This window comes from Tachypleus tridentatus, chromosome 6, assembly GCF_004210375.1.
Source record: "Tachypleus tridentatus isolate NWPU-2018 chromosome 6, ASM421037v1, whole genome shotgun sequence".
NCBI classification, from domain to species: Eukaryota; Metazoa; Arthropoda; class Merostomata; order Xiphosura; family Limulidae; genus Tachypleus; species Tachypleus tridentatus.
Genome location: NC_134830.1, coordinates 118,840,284 through 118,867,251, shown reverse-complemented (window position 1 = coordinate 118,867,251; position 26,968 = coordinate 118,840,284). Strand labels below are relative to the sequence as shown.

Sequence of the window (26,968 nt, the reverse complement as noted above, 5' to 3'; positions counted from 1 at the left end):
AGTTATAAACATAAACATAAAAATGTGCACTAAAAACTGTTCGATGAAGTTGAGTTTTGAATCATACACCACAGTAAAAGATGAAACACTTTTTAAGAACTTGTAAGGTTTGTGAAGGAAAACTAGACATTCAAGTGTACACTTTCAATCTTTATTGGTTTTTTCTTACACTAAATTCAACTAATGATTGTTGTCCCTTTCTAAAGGTTCAAAGTCCAATCACTAGCTTCAGTCAATGATGCCTAATTTTAATATTCACTGACATAATAAAGTAAATAAACAGTACTTGTAATAAATATGTACTCATAAAGAAACTTATAACAAATGAAAGTTTAATATTAAGAGCACAATACTGATATTAATGGATACATACCTATCCTGAAAAATACTTAGTACTAAAATGAAGAACAGGTTTATACGTTCACGAGTCCATGAATCAGATTTTAATGTCCCTTGAGGTTTGTCATCACTCGCAATTATCGCAACACCATATATATTTTCACCATAAACAGAAGCAATCTTGCTAATGTGTCCCGTCTTTCTTGCCTTCTTTACTTCTCGGTTATTTTCACTTATCGTCGACAGATTGGTAAGTTCTGTCTGTTTTTCCTTTAACAGAATATAAGTTTCTCTCTTATTTCTATTTCGAGGCCTTTCTCTCACATTATTACATAAGCTAGGGAGAATGGATTACGCCTTTATTTATTTAAACTGAATCTAGCTACAGATATAATTTTAACAGTACTCTCATGATTAAGCAATAAATAATTGCCTCGATTCCTTAACCAAGTATATTCAGTCGTAACATTTCATTGTTTCACACCATCAAATATTATATCTCAGATGAAGGCGGATATATCAAAATAGTACCTCATATAAAGTCGAAGGTCTTAAATTAATACCTAGCCTGAAATCAGATGTATCAACATAATATCTTGTATGAAAGAAGATAGTATCTCACATGAAGGAAGATATTTCTAACAGCAGTTTGGGCACACAAACCAAACTTTACTGAAGCATTCAGGTAAGTAATATAAATAACACTGCCGTTCAACAAAATGAAAAACAAAAACTGTTTTTTTCTTTTAGTTTCTTACATATTAAATTCAAAACAATGTATTTTGTATCATTTTATTCGCTCACGAGAAATACTTGAAAAATCATCACACAAAACTGAAAATATAAGTTATTAATAACAGAAAAATGTATAATTCTTTAAGCCTAACGATATCTTGATTTAATATCTTAAAAATTTTAATTAAATAAGTACGATATTTCTTGTATTTATAATACATTTTCATATTAGACACTAACAATAAAGTATAAAATCTGACTTATTCTACTTAAAGGAAATTAAATTATTTTACTTAGTCCCAAAGTTACTTACTTTAAAAGATCATAACTCTAGCTATATAGTATCTAAGAGGGTTTCAGCTAGGTTTTCCTAAGGATACACCTTACTAGACTACATAACAAGAATATAACTGGTTTTATTATTCGAAGGTAGTTATCACAATTAAAACTGCTTTTGTCACCGCTATTGCAGAAGATCAAAATACTATTTCAATTCAGTATTTACTTTTAATATTGCAGACCAAGGGAAAATGTGGGTTGTTATCAATACATATTGCCACGCATGTATAACTTAGCAATTTATAAATTTACATGTTTAATAATTCAAAATATTGTTTTAAAAATTGAAATTCAAAGAAACACATGACTTAAAGAACTAATCTGCAGTTGACAACATGTCACTGCACTGTGGTTTTGAATATTTTTAAAGTTTAACTTAAGTTGAAGATGAAATAAATAAGTGATACAAATTGGGTAGCTCGAGTGGACCCTTCTGTGACACAACGGAATGCATTCGGGATTTACAAGTCTAGTGAGCGGGGTTCCATATCCATAGTGGGCTGAGAACAAATACCGAATTTTGTAGCTTTGCGATTAATTACAAACATAATATATCGATCAGAAAACTTCTCTAGACAATATAAAAACAACACAAACTCTAAAAAATTCTTCACAGTCAATAAATTCCTCGTTGAAATTGGTTTCATATTTCTCAAAATATCCCAGGTTTGACATAATAAAAACAGAAAATATAAAATAAATTAGCAGGTATGATTAAGAAACTTTATATTCTCGCTTTGAGACGAATTGCTTACTTCTACTTGTAATACATTTAACACTTTAATTATAGTTATGTGTTTTCATGAACATCTGTTGACTGTTCTTAATTAAATTAATTAATAAAGCTATCAGTCACCATCGTCTTACTGACAAATGAATGTACATGATTTGTAATATTGTCTTTTACAAAATACAGATTATATCCTTTTCCAAGTTCTTGGTTAATTTAAAGACAATCCAAACAGTTTCTCATGATAATATCTAAATTATGTTTTCCTTATTTGCAGATATTATTGGGAGATCAACTTTACATGAAACTTGTACTTCTGTATTTCTTATACTTATTTTAGCCTACACAAAAACCAGCCAAGGGTATTTAAGTTAAGAGTGTTTTGGTCTCTGGATCAAGGCATCCCACTGTACTTAAACGCAACAATTCTTGACAGATTCAAAATTATCTTAATAAAAGCATAATATATACAGAGCTATTCAATGTTTAATTCTGCACGCGTGTGAATAACTTATATAGAAAATAAAATTACTTTGATTCTCTACGTTCTCAGATTCTAAATATACTGTAGTATTCAGCATGCGAGAAGAAGATGGGGAATGACAGACATCAGAATTTTTAACGTTTCGTCTATAGTTGTCATGGCAACTGTGTAACACAAAACAAATCAAATCTACACCTGTTTCCCGCGATGTCGATTCTAGGAAAATGAAAATAATTCACTTAACATAGAAAACACACACTAATAACTACAACGTTAAAAAACCATAGTGAGGCAAAATCGAAGGTCACCGCAACTTCAACGGGTAAAATTTCACACAAACAAAGCTCAGCCTTACTATGTAACTACTGGCATGTGCCTTCTTTGAAACAGTTAAAATATGAAAAACAAAATGTGCAGATAAAAAATACAGTTGCCTTTTATGCTAAAATTCGAATCAAACTATATATCTTCTCTATGTGTTGTTAATAATGTGTACAGTAAAATATGCGATACTACACTATTAATGGCCTTGAGAAACATCTACACTTGATTTTGAAAATCATCGTTATTTAAATTATAATTATTTTTTACCATCAGAAATATAAGTCGGATGAGAAGTAAGAAACAAAAAATTCATCAATAAAGAAGTGAGTATATTCAATATTTTTACCCTCAATACAGACAATACATGTACTTTGATACACTGTACAGATGTTAGTATTTTTTGGTGACACGATGAAAGTGCATTCGAGTCCTTGTCGGTGAGATGATAAGAGACAAAATTCTAATGTACACAACAGCAAGAAGAGATATAATTATAGAATCTTATACTTTGGTGATTAAAGTTATAAAAATAAAGAGAACAGGACAATTAAAGTTAGTAAAGATAAAACTGATTTAAATTTAATTCGAGGATATGTAAGAGAAAACTTAATCACACCATTAAAAAAAATGAAAGAAAACCCTGTAAAAGGCTGAAAACACAAAGGAACGTAAAAGCTTCGCGATATTTTAAAAGTAGTTATTCGATTTTTAATAGAAAAGGTCCGGCATGGCCATGTGGGTTAAGGCGTTTGACTCGTAATCTGAGGTTCGAATCTCGGTCACACCAAACATGCTCAACCTTTCAGCCGTGTAGGCGTTATAATGTGACGGTCAATCTCACTATTCGTTGGTAAAAGAGTAGCCCAAGAGTTGGCGGTGAGTGGTGATGACTAGCTGACTTTCTTCTAGTCTTAAACTGCTAAATTAGGGACGTTTAGCGCAGATAGAAATGGAGTAGCTTTGAGTGAAATTAAAAAAAAAAATTCAATAGAAAACAAAGTACATTACAAAACCCACGCTACTGTTTTCTTCCAGAAATCTCTAGGTGTCTGCCAGATCGTATCTGTTTTACAAGGATGTATAAATACTTTATCTGTGGGTGTTTTATGAGTTGTGGATATAAAGTTTACTACAATTATAAGAGCCATACAAATATATACATGACTCTAGCATACGAATCTGAACACCTCCGAAAACAGTAATATTATTTGAGATACCCACAGGTCTTACATCTCTTGCTACACATAGCTTTGTAGGATATAAGCTCTTTCGAAAATAGTAAAGGTAAACCCATAAGATGCCAATGGATATCTGTCCTGTTCACCTGTGTGAATGTGTTATATTGCAAACAGACACCATCAATGTCAATTCTTTGACAAAATTGTTCATTTTATTAGTCCATTGCTTTGCATTTTTCCTGCTAGGTGACTTAGGTTGCCGTGGTTATAACAAGGCAGGAAAACAGTTTTTGTTTCTATTAAGATGGATACAACTTTTTTTAGTATGGAAGATCTAAAAATATTTATTGCTAACAGGTGTTTTTAAACTCGTAAATGTTGTTAATTTTTGAAGTCACACCAACAGTACACCTACAGGAAGCGATTATCATTATGGAAAACTGTACCAATCCTATTTTTCGTATTTTAATCACAAATATAAAGTTAAGAAACTGCTGTATAAACATATAAAACACGTTGAACACACAAATATCTGTGTAATGGATGATAAGATCAGTTTTGTTTTTAAAAAGCACCAAATAATTGTTACTATATTTTTTAAGAATCACACATGAAATGATTAACAAAAGAAGGCTTGAAGGAATGTCAAATGGTAATGGAATTCTAACAGTACACCCACATTTCACTTATAGCTGAAAATCGACTTTGTATTAAATAGAAGAAAAACATACACATAAAGTTAAATGTTTATGAAATTGTGTCAGTGAAGTCATTCTTAAAAACATCTACGATCTTATTTATTTTGGTCGTAGTGGTAGCAAAAGTAGAAACTTCGTCTGTATTTTGATATCATTTTAACATGACCAATCATAAAATAGTGGGAAAGACGAAATTTAAAAAAAAATTACTTTAATTTGATTGGTATTTGTATTTTTTCTAGTCCAGCCTTTTCTAGAAATTTGTAGAAGTTTATTGAGAGTAGTACACAACAATATTTCTTTTATGAATATGCTCTAGAACATTCTTGAAATTTCGAATGACGCGCTTGATTCATATAAAAACCGAGAGACATTGATACAAGTAGAATATTGTCAGTCACCTACAGTCAGAGTGTTATATGCCTCAAAAGGTACAACTGTGATTAGCTCTAAGTAATTGGGAAACAACACAATTTGACAAGCAACATTTATAGATTTTTAACATTACACACCGTTCAACTTCAGTTAATCAACTTTTTCGTTATTATTACTTAGAAAATATTAAATATATTCGGCGGAAAAATTCAGCTTGTAAGGATGTGCAGTCTATCAAACTAGCTAACTTAAACAAGGAGGGACAGTATTAATGTCTGTAAGTTTATAAAACGGTTGTATACAATCCATCATTTGTAATAACTCTTAGTGATAACAGTTTTCATAAATTGTAATTTTTGTGTTAAAATATATTTGTGTTAAAAAATAATTTTGTTTGTTTCAACCTTGTAGCGAAATATCATAAATTTAATACGTATTAAGATTTATTTAACTTCTCTTTTCAAGTTCGTATTTCTACTGATTTGAATCAGTAATGCGTAAAGTAAGTAACGTAATAAAGAGGAGACTCGTCAAGGATAAGGAATAATACGTAACAAGTTGAATTTTATACACGCCATGTTCTAGAGATCTGAAAGAAAAACGTATATATTTAAAAACTGCTTGTATGTGTTATGAAATTTTTTTATGAAGTAGAGCGAACAACGTTTCGACCTTCTTCGGTCATCGTCAGGTTCACATAGAAAGAAAGAGCTAATTGACTGACAGATGACCACATGTTTGAAGAGGGTTGTGTAATTGAGTGTACGAATGTAGAGGGCGTGCTTAGATGTTTGATGTTTATTTTGGGCTTGAGTTGTTGTATAAAAAAGGCTTCTTTAATTTTGAGTTTGTTTATGTTGGTTTCTTTATTTAGTAATTGAGTGTTTTTTATGGTTATGTTGTTTTTATTTGATTTGCAGTGTTCGAAAACGTGTTATGGTGACTTTTTGTGGCCTTTTTCAAATACACTGCTGGCCAAAATCTTAAGGCCAATGAACATAAAGAAAAAACATGCATTTTGCGTTGTTAGACTCAACCACTTATTTGAGAAGTGCTTCAAAACATGAAAATAAGAAAATAAAAAATACAAATAAACACCTTTTTAGCATTTAATATGGAAAATATGAACACTGATATTAGCCTAAATACTAGCTGCTCAAAAGTTTAAGACCATACTGAAACGAAGCGTTAATCGGTAAACACTAAACGAAATTTAGTCATTTGTCTTCAAGCATTAGCGTTGGCAACATCTCCCACTGACATCTTCTGTGTTACATTGGGGTAAAAACATGACAAAGGCTGAAAAGTTGGCATAGTTTGAAAGTAGCAAAATTGTCGACCTGCAAAAGCAAGGTCTCTCTCAACGAGCCATCGTTGGTGAGATTGGGCGTAGTAAAACTGCTGTTGCAAATTTCTTAAAAGACCTTGAGGGATACGGAACGAGAATTTCAAGTGGTCGGCCAAAGAAAATTTCGCCAACGTTGAGCAGGAGGATTCGACGGGTTGTCCGGCAACACACCAGCCAATCGTTGAATCAGATTAAGGCAGCTCAAAAGAATAAGACAGCATTTACGAGAGAAAGGCTTTAAAAACCGTAAACGTCTTCAAAGGCCACGCCTCCTTCCACACCACAAAACAGCTCGGTTAAACTTTGCTGAGAAGCACCAAACATGGAACGTAGAAAAGCTAGCAAAGGTTTTGTTCTCTGATGAGAAAAAATTTAACCTGAATGGTAAAGATAGCTTCAAACGTTACTGGCACGATAAGGATATCCCACCGGAGATATCTTCTACACGACACAGTGGAGGAGGTTCCATCATATTCTGGGGTGCTTTCTCCTTCCATGGAACAATGGAACTTCAGGTTATACAGGGGCGTCAAACATCAGCTGGCTACATTGGCATGTTGGAGAGAGCATTCTTATTGATTTAATGCCCTCGCTTGTGTGGAAATGACTGGATCTTTCAGCAGGATCTTTAAAATCCACAATACCCGCAGGACAAAGGACTTTTTCATGGCGAATAACGCGATTCTTTTGGATCATTCAGCGTGTTTGCCCGAACTGAACCCCATTGAAAATGTTTGGAGGTAGATGGCAAGGGAAGTCTATAGAAATGGACGTCAGTTTCAAACAGTGCATGATCTACGTAAAGCCGTCTTCACTACTTGGAATAATATTCCAGTCAGCCTTCTGCAAATGCTTCTATCGATCATGCCAAAGCGAATGTGTGAAGTTATTCGCAATGACGGCCGTGCAACTCACTACTGAGACCTCTTGTTGGGCATTTCCTACCCTGTTTAGGATTTCTTTTTAGTATGATCTTAAACATTTGACCAGCTAGTATTTAGGCTAACTTCATAGTGTTCACATTTTCCCTATTAAATGCTAAAAATGTTTTTTTTTTGTTGTTTTTTTTACTTTTCTTATTTCCTTCTTTCGAAGCTCTACTCAAATAACTGGTTAAGTCTAACAGCGCAAAATGCATATTTTTTCTTTATGTTCATTGGCCTTAAGGTTTTGGCCAGCAGTGTATATATTTTTCTCTACAAGTGGGTTTTCTCGTCATTAAGAAGATAGAAAAACGATTGACTTTGGTTACACATTGTACAAAATAAGGTGCTGAAGAAGTTAAGGAAAACAGATACTTATTGTTTGTTACGTTTATGAGTATATTAATTACAGTTAGATTAGAGCTTAATGTGCAGAATCGATTGTTAGACACAGTTTTTAACATGGATTACCGTGTTTATAAGACCTCAAAGACACTCCTTAATTATATCTCCATTATAATTTTGTTTATAAAAAACGTGCTTAATGAAAAGAGAAGCTCTCTTATAAATGAAGTGAAATAACCTTGAATGTTTCCTTTTGTAAAGCCAAGGTTATAATGAAGTGGTTGATGAAACATAAAATACAAAGGTGTCATCACGAAAAGTGTAATAAATAATCTTGGTATGTGTTTGTTTCATAATTTTAGCATGAAGCTAAGCAAGGACTTTGTGAGCTCAGCAGTCTTTTATTCTGAACTAGAGAAAAGACAGCTAGAAAAAGGTATTCATTGCCAACTGTTTGACAAATATTGGAATTTTACTGTTCCTCTTGTAGCGGATCCATTTTCCTAAAATGTGATAGAAAGTTTTTGACAGCGGGACGCGAATAAGGAACCCTCCAGGTACGCTGACACTTCACGAAAGCGCGAGAACATTCCGTTAGCCTTGATTTTTTGTCTACTGTGAATTATACATTTGTGGAGAAATGATAAAAAGTAACTAAAGTAAAGAAAAATAAAATGGAAAAAAATCATTTCTAGGTTCTTGTTGTTTGATTAGTTTTTAACTCTGAAAAATATTTTTCTGCAATATATTGTATAATTTACATAAATACCTCGATATACTTATAAATATAATATATAAAATACAATTCAAATTTTGAAGTATAATAGGAAGATAATTTTGTTCAAGGTAAGTGGAATACGTCATTATTTGAATATGATTATGTTTTGACTGAAGGTGAGGGAGCAACCTAATTATTTAAGTTTAAATGATTAATGTGTTTAAGAAAGTGGATTACATGATTTTTTGTTTTAAATACAATAATATATTTTTGTGTTATCAAATTGGACGATATTTTTCAAAATTTTCATAATTCATTAATTGGCTAGGTGATTAGGACGCTCGTTCCATAATCTGAGGGTCGCATGGTCGAATCAACGTCACACATACTTGCCCTTTCGTCGGTAGGGGGTGTTATAAAGTCATGGTAAATCCCACTATTTATTCTTAAAATAGTAGCCCTACAATCGTCGGTGGGTCTCTAACTGCTATATTAAGGACGGCTAACGGAAATAGCCCTCGTATAGCTTAGCGCGAAATTCAAACAAAAATTATTTATCAACTGACAACATCTGCTCAGGCAGTTGATCAATAAAATAGAAGCTCCCTCTTTCACAGTTATTAGATTTGTCCAATATTCCTAACAATTCTCTTAAAAATAGTGAACTTAATATTTAATCAAATATAAAAATTATTAGAAATAACCACTTTATAATGAAGCATCTGTATTTCTGCATCTAACCTCCTCTGTTTATTAGCACGATGACAATCTTTGGTAGTTAAATTATTAGAATTATTCTGCACTACTTGATTATTAACTTACACTCCAAGAATGTTGCCCAGTCGTAAAATGCTGCATCAAGTTGTATGTAGTCCTACAATAACATATTTAAAGCATAGTTGACTGTTTGCACTTTGATCGACTTTCTAGATGCGCACGATCTACAACAATCTAACGGAAACCCTGATTTTGAAAACACGAGCTCCCAATGGAAGACTGGCGTCCTTTTCTAGAAAACGAAACATGTATCCATGTTATCAGATGATGGAAAGAGTCTTGTTCCTTATGCAGAGGACACGCTTTACGTGCACGTGAAACACGTGAACTAGTTAACCATGGTTGATAGTCAGTTAAGCTATTTTTATTCAGAGTTCTAACACATTTGATGGACACGAAGTAAAAATGCATTTCAACTTTCAGTTTATTGAACTCGGGCATAAATTGTATCAATCAGTGCGACGCAACCTTCAATAGCTACACGTCACTCTGAAAGATGGCACATGTCAATAATACTTTAATAACCGAAAATGGTGCATGTAAATTATATCTTAACAGTGCTACACGTTAATCACCGAATACCATTTGAAAACAATAAAAATAAACTGTAGGATAAGAATAGAATATGTCATAGTCGTATCACAACAGTTCTACTGAAAATGTTGTATAACTAATACGTAGTTCAACATGTAGACAAAGCACGAGAAAATTATAAATGTCACAAGCTGATAACAATGTAATAATTGAAGAACCAACATGACTTAAGCGTAGTAATAAACAATGTGAAACACATTAAACGTAGAAATTCAAGAAGATCATGTTGATCCTGCGTTTCAGTAAAAAATGTTACCTGTAAATCTTAGTGTAACAACTGTGAATTGTTGGACGTATAATGTGACAGTTAATACACTTATAGCTATATTACAAACAATATAAACAAACACACAATTATTACCGAAATAAACATTTAATGTATCATACCGGTTACATTTAAATAGACAAAAAATATTCCAACAAACATTTCATCACTTTTGGTTTAATATTTTACACAAGTTTTAACATTATATGTCGTAATAAGTAAATACTGCATAAAAGGAAATAATAAAAAAACATGAAAAAAACGCTTGTGAACAGTTGAATAAAAGCCTCAGTCTCTTAAATTTAAATAATAGTTATGATAAAATGTTAAAACTTTAAGTTTTCAAAGTTTGTATTTAATTTACTTGTACATAAATGTAAACAGTTAAATTACTACGTAAGTTTCTGTTAAACCAATAATATCAATGATACTGAATATAAAAATTTTGTATAATTTTGTAAGTATCAATCACATTCATGTAACTGTATAGTGTGGAGATTAAAACTGTTTATTTCTCTTTACTCTAGAGAGAACATTAACAATGGCGGTTTTATAAATTCGTTTATTAATTCTATTTCGCAGTTTGGAAAAGCTCGGAAACCAACCTGATTTTTTTTTCAAATGATAAACGTGTCTTGACTGTCAGAATTTTCAATGAGAATAACAACGTTTCCCTTGAGATGTCCTTGTTTACCGTTTGGTTTAACGAAAATAAGTTCATCATAATTGTTCACATGTGTAGGAGACAGAGGTCGCTGTATATATTCTTCAATAGCTTTTGCTTGTTTTGACTCTGGTGTTCCTCTCTGAAGATGTAGAATATAGTTATGTTTAGTGGCGCAACACTCAAAATTTGAGCAATCATTTTACTATAACATGCATAAAAACAAATAAATGTTTCTATAAAAATTATAAAATATGAAATTGGTTTCAGTTATCTCATAAATGTTTTCTGGAAACTAGGAAAACTAACTCAAGCATTGTTTCACGTAGTGAATAAAGAATGATATACAGCAGACAATAACTTAAATACTGTTTTCCATTTATATTTTACACGTTCACAAACAATAACAAGATGGTTTATATTGTTACTAAGACAAGTACGGTTATAATTAAACGTCAAGTGTTCTACTCAATCTATTGTTGTATAAATTAAATATGAAAAGTTATGTGATCTGAACTACAAATGACTGGTTATTTGCTTTATCTTACAGAGAGAAACAGTTTTGAAACTGTCTTGTTTTTTTGCAACGCTGGAATAAATCACACACTTTATAGTATTTTAAAATATATTCAATAATCTTAGTAAAGTGCAAAAGAAGAGAACTGGAAATTTCACTAAATGTCTATCAGACCAATGAAAGTTGGCTGACAGTAAAAAAACTGTTGTAAAATGTCTCAAAACATCTTTACAAGATGTAGTAGAACCTGATTAACGAGATGTAGTAAAACCTGATTAACAAGATGTAGTAGAACCTGATTAACAAGATGTAGTAGAACCACTTGCAACAAAATGGTACAAATACGCTGGTACTTGACTACGAAGGTCCCAATCCACATTTTAAGGATGTTACCGTTATATACTGATTATGGGTAACCTGATAAAATCTGAATCACATGTTCAAAGCTCCAACATGACGTCATTTCAGTGTACATATGGTTACAAAACGAAATAAACAGAGCAACATGAGCCGAAATGATATATTATGGTGCCACTAATACACAAAATAATTCGCTTTCATTATCAGTAGTGGTAGTATGTATGTGAATGGAAAATTACGAAAGGGCATTCTGATCTTTATGTTTTCCATATGTTATTAATACTATGGACATTAGTAAAGGTAATGCGTACTTCTTACACTATCATATACTGTTACGTTTGGTTCTGGCTTCGGTTTAATGGATGGAAATTGTCTTCCAACATGAACTAAGAGTGAAGAAGAGGTAATTCACCAGTTTAACTAGCATATAGACTTATTAGACCTTAATGGTATCGAACACGTGAAGGTCTATTTTTGAAAATAAATCGCATGTATTCAAACGACTCTGAACATTAAAGATTTTCTGAACGCATCTTTCTCAGTAGTTTGGGTTAACCCAAGGTATTAACAACACTGATTTTAAACATGCAACATCTGTTTGATATTGCACACGTAGTTTGACGTAGTACACATTATATTAAAATGAAATGTTTTTAACTGTAAAAATGTAAATTTACTTGTACCAAATATTAATTATAACGTGAGATGAATAAGAACTTAATTGAATTTCGAACCAAAGTATTCATTTCTTCTAGGTAGTTTTCATTTATTGTCTCCAGGATTGTTCATTCGGTCTCTTTTTGCTTTATTAGTATATTAGTTTCTGTCTTTTTAACATTCTTTGTCGGGGCCTTCTTCTCACATTCAGGGATCAGTGGCATAGCCTCCAATATATCCAATTCATTAGTGGTTATCTTTTCAGTACCACGCTGTTTGTCTGAGACACGGTTTTTCAAAATATTCCTTTCTTCCCGAGTTTTCTTTCCAGTTGTAGAAACAACAAAGAACGCTGCACGATTATCACAAAAAGTAAATAAATAAGAATCACGTGTTTCAAGACCATTAAAATACATATTATTATTAAATAAGCTATGGATAATATGTTACAGATATAATTATAAATGTGTTTCATGCTTAGACAACAAATAATTGTATGGATTTTTTATGTATTCAGTTATAATGTTTCGACCCATGGAACGTAGTACTTCACATGAAACCACATGTACCAACATAATACGTCATATAAAGGCGGAGGTATATTAATACTTTGCTTAAAATCAGATCTATCAACATTGTATCTCGTAAGAAGACAGATACATGAATATAGTACCACATGTGAAAGCAGATGTTTCTAACAGCAGTGTGAGTACAGAAACCAAATTTGGAGCGCAAAAAATGAACACAGAATTTTACTGTTCAGTTAAAAGATAATTGGATTTTGAAGCCAGGTACTCTCCCACCCCAATGTCATCAAATGTTTAATTCCTGTGTTTCACGTACTTTAATTATAAAGAACTTGAAGATAACATGTAGCTTACCACAAAGCAATGAGACATATCAAAATGAGTGCTGTCCACCAAGCATATCTTGTAACTGTAGATTTTGAAACCGAGGGGAGCATAGCCTTCGGAACCACTTCACTTGGATCTTAAGACAGTCGTATTTAAAATCAGTTTACTTACTTTACCGATTTCGTTAAACAGAAAAAAAAAAAAAACTTCAAATGTAAGTTAACAATAATAGTAATGTTTTTAATTCTTTAAGCGTAACAATAATCTTCATTTAAAATATATTAAATTTTAATTCAATAAATACGATATTTCTTCACCACGAGAAATCCACTTGAAATGAAAATGTATCTCAGAATGGCTGGTATGGGTATTAACACTTATTGATAAGCAGATAATAACGTTTTAAAACGTTAACACACGTACCAGTCGTTGTGAGATACAAATACGATATTTTTTGCATTTATAATGCATTTTAATATTAAACAGCGCCAGGAATGGACAGGAAGGTTAATGCATTCGACTCGTAATCGGAGGGTCGCGGGTTCGTATCCCGGTCGCACCAAACATGCTCGCTCTTTCAGTGATAGCGTTATAAAGTAACAGTCAATCTCTCTATTTCTTTGTAAAAGAGTATCTCAAATGTTGGCGGTGGGTGGTGATAACTAGTTACTTTCCCTCTAGTCTAACACTGCTAAATTAGGGACAGCTAGTGCAGATAGCCCTCGTGTAGCTTTGCGCGAAATTAAAACAATTAAACATATTATAGAATGATAATAACATTTTAAAAAGTTGCAAACTCTTTATATATTTTTCAGTTTAAAGAGATAAATAGCACAGTAAAAGAACGCCTATTATATTACTTGAGTTCTTCACCAGTAGAGTTATTCCTCAAGGGAATTCAGTTAGTTTCTTTAGTTCCCGAGTTACTTACTTTAAGAGATCATCGAACAGGAACTTACATAGTTTCTTTAACCTTACTTCACGTTTTCAAATTGTCGAAGATGATACCCTTAGTATCACCAAAGGTTATTTTGTAGAACTACTATGTGATAATAGCTTGTCATGGCTGTCTGTCAAAGTGCCCTCTGGTGGGTTTAACTAGCTACCAACATGTATCCAACAAGCTCAGAATATCTATACTTATTTTTATAAATTATACAGCGAGAAACTAACTAACTGCTTTAAATCCTATTCAGTACTATTAACAGCACACAATTTACATTCCAATTCAGCTAATCACCAAGACACAGTTACATCAATTCATTCTCACTGATAAATAAATAAGAATCCAACTGGTTTTCCAAACACACGTTATTAGACAAGATAACTAATATCACACCATTTTCTTCAAGGTATTTAACTTACTATACAACTCAGTATGAAACACATAGTTATGTTAACTAAGTGATTCACAAAAGGTGTAAAGATATATAACAGAAATCAAATTTGATTAATTGTTATTCACTTACCATTTCAAACTTTATAATTAGCTTCTTCACTTACTATGATACTTACTTTTTTATATGTAATGAATCGTATCCTGGTAAGTTTTCTTTACAGTACAGAAACAGTGAGAGAAATTTTTACAAAGTTTTCTTTACTAGACCTTCAGTGTGAATTTCATATATGAATAACAGTAGAATTTCAGTAACAAACATTGCACACCGTACGCTGCTGCTCACAACGTTTTTCGCTAACTTGGTAACAATTGTTTTATTCAGAATTGCTAACGTTTTGACGATCAAATATTATTATAATCCTACATTAAAACATTTGTTTTTATTTTTATTTTTTTATTTTGACAAATTACTTTTTCTGTTATTTGAAAAACAAAATACTGTATGCAGAATATACTGAAGTGAAGACTTGAGTGTATGTGTATATTTTCTAATAACACAGCCACATCGAGCTATCTGCTGAGCCCACCGAGTTGAATCTAACCCCTGATTGTAATGTCGTAAATCCGTAGACGTACCGCTGTACTAGCGGATAGCTTTTTCCATAGACATAACGTTTAATTAAAGATCTTTTGATCTTCTTAGTAATGACGTGAAGCACACAGGTGTGTGTGGAAGAGATGAAGAAGTGTCTAACTATAATAATGTGTTTTAACAAAATGAAACATTTTTAAATTTTAAAGAAACAATAAAAGTAAACCGTCTTACTCCATTACTCCTACAAAGATCTTTAGTATCAGCTTCTTCTTCATCAGTAATTTCATCTCCAGGACAAGGTATACAGGCGTCAGGAGCAAAGTGTGCTATATGTCCCTTCTGGGCACGGCATGCAGTTAGTTTGGAATCCAGTGTCATAGTGACCAGAAGGATATGGATTTGTTTTGTTTGTTTGTTTTTGAATTTCGCACAAAGCTACTCGAGGGCTATCTGTGCTAGCCGTCCCTAATTTAGCAGTGTAAGACTAGAGGGAAGGCAGCTAGTCATCACCACCCACCGCCAACTCTTGGGATACTCTTTTACCAACGAATAGTGGGATTGACCGTCACATTATACACCCCACGGCTGGGAGGGCGAGCATGTTTAGCGCGACGCGGGCGCGAACCCGCGACCCTCGGATTACGATTCGCACGCCTTACGCGCTTGGCTATGCCAGACCGAGGATATGGATCTAAAACCCTTAAAAGTACATAGCTAGGCATTTATTTACTCAGTGTTAACTTTTATAGTCCTATCAACGAGTTTATTATCAAAAACAAATTTATTGTATCAAATCTACATGATATTAAAAGTTTTACATCATTTTGTGTTTAATGGAAACTATTATCGTTATTATGTGTAATATATACTTATAACACCTATCAACATCTCTTCGGTATCCTCGAGTACAAGTGAGGTTTTCTACTGCAACATACACTGGAGAAAACAACAGAAAATTAAATCTTTCTTAGCTCATTTTCTGTCACCGATAGGTATAGAAAGTTTTACACAGTGCGAGATTCGTGAGAAAAATAAAACGCGTTCTTGAAAACGGTTTCTTAACAGCAAACTTTTATTTCTTTATATATTTAGTAACTGAATCAACTCATTAAACTAATCACAGAAACTTGGAATTTTATGAAAGCGCACAGAATTTGTCTCTAACAATTATGTTACACCATGAGTTACGCTTCATTTCCTTTGGTATTTCCCTTGCAAAATTTGTATTTGGCAAAGTTTAATGTAAAACTGGTTTCACTGCTAAATTAGGGACGTTTAGCCATCGTGTAGCTTTGCGCGAAATTTAAAACAAACGAACAGGTGTGCCTGAATCCTTTAAAACAGAATATAATACATGAAGACAAAGTAGAACTGGTGTTTATTGAAGACGGAAATTTATTTTATCATGTGATAAATACAGTTGTCGAGGATATTCCATTTCTTCATTTTGTAAATTATATTTTGAGGTGAATTAATAACATTCGAACAATCATTTAATAAAACAGACCAGTGAAAGATTCTGAAACCAGATAAAAGTGATGGAATAATAACCTTAACGAATCAGAGAATTAAAGTGCTAAGAGATAGACAGATAGTAGTAATAAGAAATTTTATTAAAGTTATTAAACCCTATCATATCAAAATGTGACAGTTCATATCTTATTAGAATTACATGATATAAAACAAAACGTATCGTTTTCTGATAGGTGTCAACATTACCGTTCATACATTAAAAACTATTTTCTTTTTCTTCAGAATGTTTTTAATTTCTATGAGATGAAAGAAACTATTAGTGAAATACTTTATACTGTCTGTAAATTCATAATAAAGTATATTACTTCAACACTTTTGATCCAAAATTGGAAGTCTTGAAATGTTTATATTTTTTTTGTTGAATTTCGCGCAAAGCTACACGATGGCTGTCTGGCTAGCTGCCATTAATTTAGCTATACTTTTGGGCTATACTTTTACTCCACCGTCACAGTTCTTTAAGTGGCCGGTGTGGCCAAATTGGTGGGCCTATTCGAAGACACCAACCTATGTGTCGTCCATACCAAATTAGTGAGAATCATGCTTTGCGCGAAATTCAAAACAAACTTCTACAAAACATCTCTACGTTTCATATTTCATCTCCTACCCTAAACTGTGCTAAAGTGAAAGATATTAGTATTCAATTTTTTGTAAGTAGACCAAGTTTCACTGTAACGCCTTCTTGTGGTTTAGATAGGCAAGAGATTATTAAAATTCTACCAATACTGCATTTGGTGAAAAGACGATCACAGATATAAGACGAATATAGATTTCTGAGCAAATTAAGCGTATTTCTTTGAGGTTCGGTGTACTGAACAACCTCTATGTCAAGCAAATCTAGGATGTGACGTTTGTAAAGAAATTATTTGAAGATATTTTTAAATGTCCAACCTGCGCTTGGGGTAATGAATGCAACCACAAGTGTGATTTTAATGTCTTCAAACGCTACAGACAACTTAATGCGGCATACCTTAAGTCACAAACATGTAATAAACAACTTTACAAAGTTTTAATTACAGTATAACTTATATTACAAAAAATACTAAGTTTTAAGATATAGTGCTCTATTTTAAAAACATATTTACAAAACAAGTGTACCTTACAGACACTACTTTTTTTATATAATACTAGCAATATTTTAATATGACGGATGAGATCAATACATTTCAAGTTTAAAGTATCTCGATTAGTTGTAACAAGCACATCAGATTAACTTTTAGTTATGAAGATTCGAGACAGATGATATATTACAAAGTTACTGAAACGCAGTAGTGGCATTATGTCAACGCAAAAAGTAAGAAAAACAATGTAGTTTTGGTTAAATATGTTAGTAACCGGATGATAACAATGTTTTATTGCTCAAAATATTTATATATACAGTATGGTAACCTCTGTTTGAGAGTCATATTTGTCTAGAGCGTCGTTAGGCTCATGATAAGTATTTAATCCTACAAAATGTTTCATTAAGCTTACATTACCCTTAAAAATTAGACAAATAACATGTATATGCTCTTCCCCGTAAAGGAGAAAGCTTGGATTATCAATTTATGTGCGAGAGAAATTGTTTTCGCACGAGCGATTTTCTGAATTTCGAGTAGCTTCATGAAGTCTGCGGTTAAAGAATAAATAAAACTGCAAATGCAAATAGTACTTAAAAATACTGTTTACTTTTTAAGCAGGATAAAAAGCAAATACGTTTAAGACACGTTGAGACGATGGTTTTATATTTTGCCTTGATCAAACAAGTGTAATTGTTTTAGGTATATCACACGAAAATATTTCAAACTCATCTAGAATGGCGGATGTGATGACGTATAGAAGTTTGATTTCCCATCAGCTTTCGGTAAACGTTTAAAACTTTCAGGCTCAATCCTGGTTCGAGATTTTCATCTTACTGCAAAGCCTCTCTGAGCAATTATCATATGATATGAAAGGATAAAAATATACGAAGATAAACACTCATACAAATTATCTTTACATTTCTTGTTAATTTAAAAGTAGTTCCCAGCTTTAGAGAATATGTAAACTGTGTCAAACTTAAAATGTCAACGGTAGTGCTAAAAGAAAACTATCATTTAAACTTTTATTAACAGGATATTATTATCAACGGTAGTGCTAAAATAAAACTATCATTTAAACTTTTATTAACATGATATTATTATCAACGGTAGTGCTAAAAGAAAACTATCATTCAAACCTTTATTAACAGGATATTCTTATTATTCAATGACGTATCTCAGTCATTGAATACGTAGTTAAACATTGCCTTTAATGAACAACTTTCTGTAAACTGTTATTTATATTTGAATTGTTTTGGTTAATTCTATTTCATCAATAAAGTTTGAACTGAAATAGGTATTAAAATAAATATACGTCTCCGGTAGATGGCTGACTATTACAAGAACGCTTCCTCTGAAATCAGTGGAAAATATGTGGTTTCTTCTACAGGAGATTGAAGAAACCTTGAACAAAATGGCGGCAAATATTTCCCGTGAGAAGATAGCGTTAATGCTTCTGAAAGTTTGAATAGGGCAATTGTCAAGACTGAAGATGCAGATCAGTTTACTTCTTAATAAATTGTTAATGTAAAAGAAAAGCTTTTGTGGTTTACATAACGTATATGAAAACAAAACAAAATACAGACCACAACACTAATCTACGACTTATGGTAAATATTACTTCCTTAGCACGAAAACTTGTATCAGAGATAAATGCACAAGGCTTAAACTTAGAGCGTTATTGTACTAATAACTACTGTTTTCTTTTATTTAACGTAGAATACGGAAAATATCAGTTTCTTTATGATTTTTTGTTCCTGTTGAATTTCTTTAGTACATTTGAAATGTACATGAACGAGGCCTGAAATATCACGCTGTCATGAGCAATTCTGCACACAGAAAGACTTTTCATGATATATTTGTTTAAAAATAGAAATATACTTCAGTCATAGGGTTAACTTGCATAAGGCTATTTAAAGAGCATGTTAATGAATAAGTTAAATAAGCTGTTGATTCTTATGCGATAATAACGAGATAAACTTTCGTTTTCAACACAGGAAATATGTCTACATAATATTTATCCAGCCATTAGAATTTTCAGATATTGAACCAACACTGAAAAAGTAGCTGTCACGAGGAACGTATCAACAATTAATGAAAACAGCTCGTACATTGTCAATAAATACAAGTAAAATATGATTTTATCACCTCACCATGACAAAGTTTGCGCTATTTTGAAGCCATTGTTTTGATTTTTATGTATCACGATCCACGATATCAAATTCGTCACAAATTAACATTAAATGAAGTTGTGATTTTTTACATTTATGGCCTTTTTTATTTCAAAAAAGAAAGCAGTGGAATGTGTATCTTACCATTGCTCAAAAATCACTGCGTTTGTTTGGGAAGGTAGCTAGTCATCACTACCTTGTGCCAGCTCTTGGGCTACTCTTTTACCTACGAACAGTGGGATTTACCACACGTTATAATGTCCCCACGGCTATATGGGAGAACACGATTAATGTAACCGGTATTCAAACCCGCGATCCTCAGATTAAGAGACAAGCGTCCGAACTACATGGCCATGGCAAGCCAAAAATTCACTAACATTAGGCTATTCGAATTAACGCTTTAGTGGCACCAAAACATAAAACACAGAAAGCTAAAATATTTTATGCATCACATATAAGAATACTTTGTGAAATAGTGGACAAGCAGCAAGTCTGAATGACTTTCAATGCTCAAAACCTGATTTCAATACCCATAGTGGGCACAGCACTGATAACCTAAAGATAGCTTTGTGTTTGATTTCAAAAGTTATTTCATTTAGTTTAAAATAACTCATCTGATTCTCACCCACTAAATGTCTTGTTATCTACGTAGCAGCATGCAGATGTAGCTCCAGATTACATACACTGTCTCTAAGTAACGCTCCTCAATACTTCTTGATTGACCAAATTATCCAAGTCCTTGAAGTTTCCATCTATTTTAAGATACATGCCGCCCATGGCATAATATTTTTAAAAAAATGAAGAATACCAACCAACTTCGTCAAGATCATAACATTTGTCCAACTGATGGTGAACTCCACCCTATCAAACACCTGTTTCCTCGACTATCTCCACTTCAAAGCAGAATTGCTCAGCAGAGGACTTATACACCCTTACTCTACCCAGATTCTCTCATCAGTCACAATCACTCACCTCTAACCATGAAACTCTAACCGACCATAAAAGGCAAGCTAACACAAACATCTTTACCAGGAAGGGAGAAAACAACTCAAACCCATCTAGCTTCAGACACTCAGGACCAACCAGTTCCACCTCCAATAAATCTGAACAAACCAGTCATCTATATGAATTACAACCATGCAAGCCCCACATTTGTCAACCCCTCCTCGTCTAACGTTTTACTCATTTATTTCTTCACTCATTCTTCTACTCAGCCATACGACCTACCCCACATTTCACCCGCCTACCAGCGACCAAGAAGATTCAATCTTGATAAGATTCTCTCCCAACATGAATAACTTTCTGACCAACATCCACATACTAGTCTATCACTCTGACTAATTCCACATTACTTCTTCACGTTAACCGGGCGCTTGTAATGGATCGGAACTTTACCAATAAAAGTGGGCTTTCTTGAGTACTCATGTCTCTCAACCCACATAAAATTCTTTATATAGGATTTATAGATCCATGCTGTCCTGAAAAGCCGTTTGTTAGATATCAGTTCCAACCATGCCCTCGCATTATCATTGAGTGGAAATAAGGAAAACAGAAATTGTTTCTGACCACCCATGGTTGTCTTTCAAAAAAAGCCTTTAAACCAAAATAACTAGCAGTATTTTAGAAGGTGTCATAAAAATCCTTGTTTATACTCGGAGCACGAAGATGTTTTTCTTTCAAAGATTCGTCATCAAGTGGTTAGTCTACCCGTAGGAAGACAACCCTCTCAAGGTTTATCGACGGTTTCACACGTGATCATCAACGGGATCATTAAAGGCTTCTCCGTTGATCAGATCAAAGTCTTCCTACAAAAACACAAACACACCATCATCGACCCAACCAAAACAAGACTTTTACGAAAGGGTAGAATTTGTATTCAACTCCTTACTCAAAAAGATTCCACATATCTCTATTCCTCAAGGATTTTGTTTTAAATTTCACATAAAGCTCCACGGGAGCTATCTGCGCTAGTCGTCCCTAATTTAGCAGTGTAAGACGAAAGGGAAGGCAGCTAGTCATACAACCCACCGCTATCTCTTGGGCTACTCATTGACCAACAAATAGTGAGATTGATTGTAACATTATAATGCCACCACAGTTGAAAGGGCGAGAATGTTTTGTGTGACGGGGATTCGAACCCGTGACCTTCAGATTACAGGTCGAGTGCCTTAACCACCTGGCCATGCCGGTCAGAGTAGATTCCTTCTGAAGCTAAAACAGTGTCTGTTTTTTTTTTCTTATAGCAAAACCACAATGAGCTATTTGTTGTGTACCACAAGGGAAATCGAACCCCTAATTTTAGCGTTGTAAATCCGTAGACTTACCACTGTGTTAGTGACAGGAGACCTACAGGTATATACTCTGTTCTACAAACTTCACCAGATTGCTTCATTCACACAGATCATTTCGTAAACGTCAGAAACACCGTACAACCAATCAGCTAATTCAAGGTAGTAACAGCTCCCAAATGCACAAATGCCCAAATGATAACCTGAGAAACACCTGCCGTCGCCATTCAAGCCACTCCTGCCAAAAAACACTGACAACCAGAAGCAAATTTTACAAGACATGTTCACGGAGACTACATAAGTCTACAAGCCATCTAAGTCAATAGACAAATTTTTACAGGCCATCCATAGAAAGAAGGATACAATGAAAACTTAACCATCACTAAAGCACTCTTATACATCGACTGCTTTATTCCAAATGAACACATTGAAACCTAGACACACATCTCCAGTACAGCCTGAAGAACCGAGAAAAAGATACAACCTGTTGATGACTTTTGAAGATTCCTCATCGAGACAGTCTCAGTTACCCTACAGTGACAGTACTGATGCTGTGTTCGACAGAATATTTCAGTACCGTCCCGTGTTCTTAACATTTTTATACCGACGAAGAAAAAACCAGTCCAAGAAAAAGACTACCATCTGATGTTTCCTGACTTATCATCGACCTTCTCAAAAATGGTACAGTATTCCTTATATATACTAACCTTTGACCTTTAGCTTCCACCAGGATAGATGGGAATATTCTTTTCAGCACCCTATGATCCCAATCCCCTTTTCACGCGCACGATTACAAAATTTATTAAAGTATTTGCAGTTTCTTAATACTTACAAGACTAGCTACAAAACGCTGGAAATTTGTCAGTTGACAAAAAGCAAAATCAACTTACAAAATTAAATATCCCACGAATTAAAAAATCACGAAACCATATACTGCTGCATACCATGTATTCCCAACAACAGCAGAAAAACAATCAACATAATATGACATCCCAGTTAACACCAAATTTATTCAAAAACCAGGCACAAAACTGAGGTCTATACTATGTAAAAACTACACTGACAAACACCACACCAACATTATTTATAAAATACAATGTGATAACTGCCACGACTTCTATATAGGATAAACAAGTAGAAAAATGGAAACCAGATTCAAAGAACACGAAAAGTCACCTTCCCACGTTTCCGAGCACTGCAAATCAAATAAACGCAACATAACACAGAAAACACCCAAATACTAAATCAAGAAACAAACATAAACAAACGCAAAATTAAAGCCTTACTTATACAATAACTCAAGCCCAAAATAAGCCAATACAAAGGAACATCTTTCTACCTATATTAATGAATATAATCTCAGTAAGCACACCCTATACATTCCTAGACTCAGTTACACAACCCACTTCAAACATGTGGTCAGCTATCTCTTTCTTTCTTTGTTCGCTACATAAAAATTTTCTCAACCCAAACCAGCCGTTTTTACATATATATTGTTCTCTACAAGTGGGTTTTCTCGTCATCACTGATTAAAAACAAACACTTCTTAGTACATTTATGATCGATATTTAAATAAATAATTGATTACCTAATTTTAAAGATATATGATTTATATTCACAAAATATCTCAAAAAACATTACATAAAAAAAAGATCCCAAGTTACATACAGGGTGTCCCGTAAGTCCTTACCCATCCATATGTTATTATGTTATATTCAATTACGCATGTATTATAAATTTGTTTTGTTTTTTTTCAGAGAAATATGGCCGATGTAAGCCTATTTACACTTGAAGAGCGTATTGTGACAAGTACGTGGGTACACGAGAGCAAGAATATTGGTGACACCACAGGGATACATAAGATATATAGATGGGTAGGGACTTACGGGCCACCTTGTATAATTAAATATCCTCATCAAAGGTCACTTAAGATTTTGGTAGGGTTTGCTTCTAATTTTTGACTACTGACCAGAGTGAGAGCAGCTAGCCAGAATCATCCGTTGTTACCAAATATTTGTTTGAGTCTTTGTCCGAATAACGAAATTAACTTACTATTTTCAAGCAACAGAGCACAGACAGACTATTGTCTAGCAATAAGAAGTCCAATAATAAACCAAGAGCCTAAATTTTATACGTTTAACAATATTTTATTTGTGTTATTGTTTATGAGAGACTATCTTCAGGGTACATAAAATGAAAATGTGCGCCTGTTCTCTAGGATTGTTACAAACATGCTATTAACACTTTGAGACCATCGATACATTAATAGAGTAACAACAAAAACAAGTAGACCAAGAATATAGGTTCAACATTAAAGGCAACTATGCACTGGTATCGTTTGAAAGAATTTCCAAACAAACAAAGAAAATAATATTTAGAGAAAAAACGTCAAACTTTTTTTCCAGCACGAGTAACACCTGGAGAGAACATTTTACAATATTCAGTTGTGTGTTTCTGCTGCGAGGCATGGAGTTTATGTTAAGAACATAATGTCTCTAGAAAGTTCTCTTGCCTTAGTGGCACAAAGATATGTCTGCGAATTTCCAACACAAGAATCCGGGTTTAGATACATGTTGTGGGCGGCCGAAAACAGCCCATTATGTAGCTGTGTGCTTTATTACAAGGAAACAAAAACAAGAAATTTTCTTATACGGAACAGAAATCTATTTTCCAAAAAAGAAATTAATAGTCACATGGTTCTTTTCTAGCCCTTCAAATGTAACAAAATATATGAAAAAAAAGTTGTCAGAGGTGGTTGAGGTACATGCTGTTCACCTAAACTCAAGAAATTTACACATTCAAAATGTGTCATATGGAAAACGTACATTAGTATACATTTATTTTGTTGAGCCATAAAAAACAACTTAAAATACCGTAGATATAATTAGTTAGGGCCTATTAAACCGTCATTTGTCAACTGTCCATGTTTAAAACACGTTATTCAATGGGTGCATTCTATCATTTTAAACACTGCCTTGTGTTAAACATCATTTTAATTATTGTCTATAAAAAACAAACAAACAAACAAAAACATATTTCACTCCCATCACAGGTGGTTCAGTCAGTAGTAAGTATTCAGTCTCATGACATTAAAAACCAGGTTTCGATGCTCCTGGGATGCAGAACAGAAATATCCATTCTGTAGCTTTCCTAACAATTGAAAAAACCCAATTACCTATATTTTATTAGTGGCCAATACACAAAACTTGGGTTTGTTAGATCAATAGTATGTACATAAAACTGAAGATAGCTATTAGCCAACGTTTAGTAGTCTTGAGTACTGGGTGATATCCTTCTGTTTGTCATAACAGGAGGATAGTTAAGTGCTTTCTCGTTAATACATAAAATTTCTATTTTCACAAAAAAATGATGAATATCATTTACTTCTTTATGACTAGTTTACATCCTTTCTGTGTTTAATATTCAACGTCTTTTATGTCATTGACAGATGTACGATTCTTCATTTTTCTATCTTTATATTCTACCAATAATTTTTTGGTATCTGTTATCCATCTATTTTATTCTAAGGTATTCAATCATTAGCTAGAGGAAAGATAACATTAAATCTTAGCTTGGCATTTGCAGATGTTCTTTCTTCCGTCAAAAGCTGGTATTCATCTTCTCCAGATCATTAGTAAGTATCTTATCTTTCTCTGGTCACCAATACGCAGTGTTCCATAATAAATCACACATTTTAAATCCTATCTGTTACATAGTCAACCTTTTCAAATTGTATAGATTTCCTGTCATTCAAAGATCATTATATATGTAGTTCTAATGAGAGAAATATTAATTACTGGTTGATTTCAACCTCTTCTGATCTGTGGTGGATAGTATAGAAGGTTTAAGAACTATAATAATGGAATCATAATTGAGTTACACTAAATAAATTGTGGTGTGATTGACTAGGAACTAAGCTGAATGTAAATTCAGTTTTACAACACGTATAAAATGATGCAATGTGGGAAATGTCAAGTATTTTGTTGTAGTATGAGATACCACCTTCTGTTTCAACTAAAATTTATTATACTTGTAACAATGTATTATGTTAAACATATTATATTTATAAATAAGACATTTTTAATTACTCGTCATACCCACTGCCGACGATGAGTTTTGTTCAATCCAGGACACTTTAGGCTGGTTGAGATACAAGGAATACAGTAGTGGTTGGAACACTATTTACATAGTCCATCTGTTGTAACAGTAACTGTAATAGTGTTAATGCTTTTTACAAGCTGGTGAATCACTACTGAAATATTAGTATTATTCACTCTTCAAATTCTTGAAAATTTCTAAGGGAACAGATAAACAAGGTAGTGTAAAAATAAAATTGGTTGAACATAACAGTTTAAGACAGTTATAACCATTTTAATCAACTTCTAAAAACCACTCACACCATACAGAGTGGCCCGTAAGTCCCTACCCATCCATATGTTATTATGTTATATTTAATTATGCATGTATTATGAACTTGTTCCTTTTTTTTCAGAGAAATATGGTCTATGTAAGCCCATTTACACTTGAAAATGTCTCACAGAACAGGTGTTGCATAATATTATGCAGCAAGAATGAGGGACACCACACAGATACACTGGATACATAAGATATGTGGATGGGTAGGGACTTACGGGCCACCCTGTATAACTGAAGTAGAGTTTTCGAAAATAATTTTATGTTGTGTGTTAATACTTTGTGTTCTAAGCTGTCTATTTAAAATAAATAAAAAATATTTCAAATACTAACAACACTTATGTATAAAG

General features: G+C 33.0%; 1 long non-coding RNA gene across 2 annotated transcripts; it reads right to left on the bottom strand.

The window, feature by feature from the left end:
• Positions 1-305: 305 nt before the first annotated feature.
• LOC143254649 (uncharacterized) lies at positions 306-13,361 on the bottom strand. 2 transcript variants are annotated; one of them, XR_013030304.1, is made up of 3 exons: positions 13,252-13,361; positions 10,778-10,978; positions 306-609 (listed from the first exon to the last, which is right to left on the bottom strand). It is a non-coding gene; the product is annotated as an uncharacterized LOC143254649 (long non-coding RNA). The 2 variants fall into 2 exon arrangements; XR_013030303.1 differs by lacking the exon at positions 306-609 and having other exon boundaries at positions 10,387-10,978.
• Positions 13,362-26,968: the final 13,607 nt, after the last annotated feature.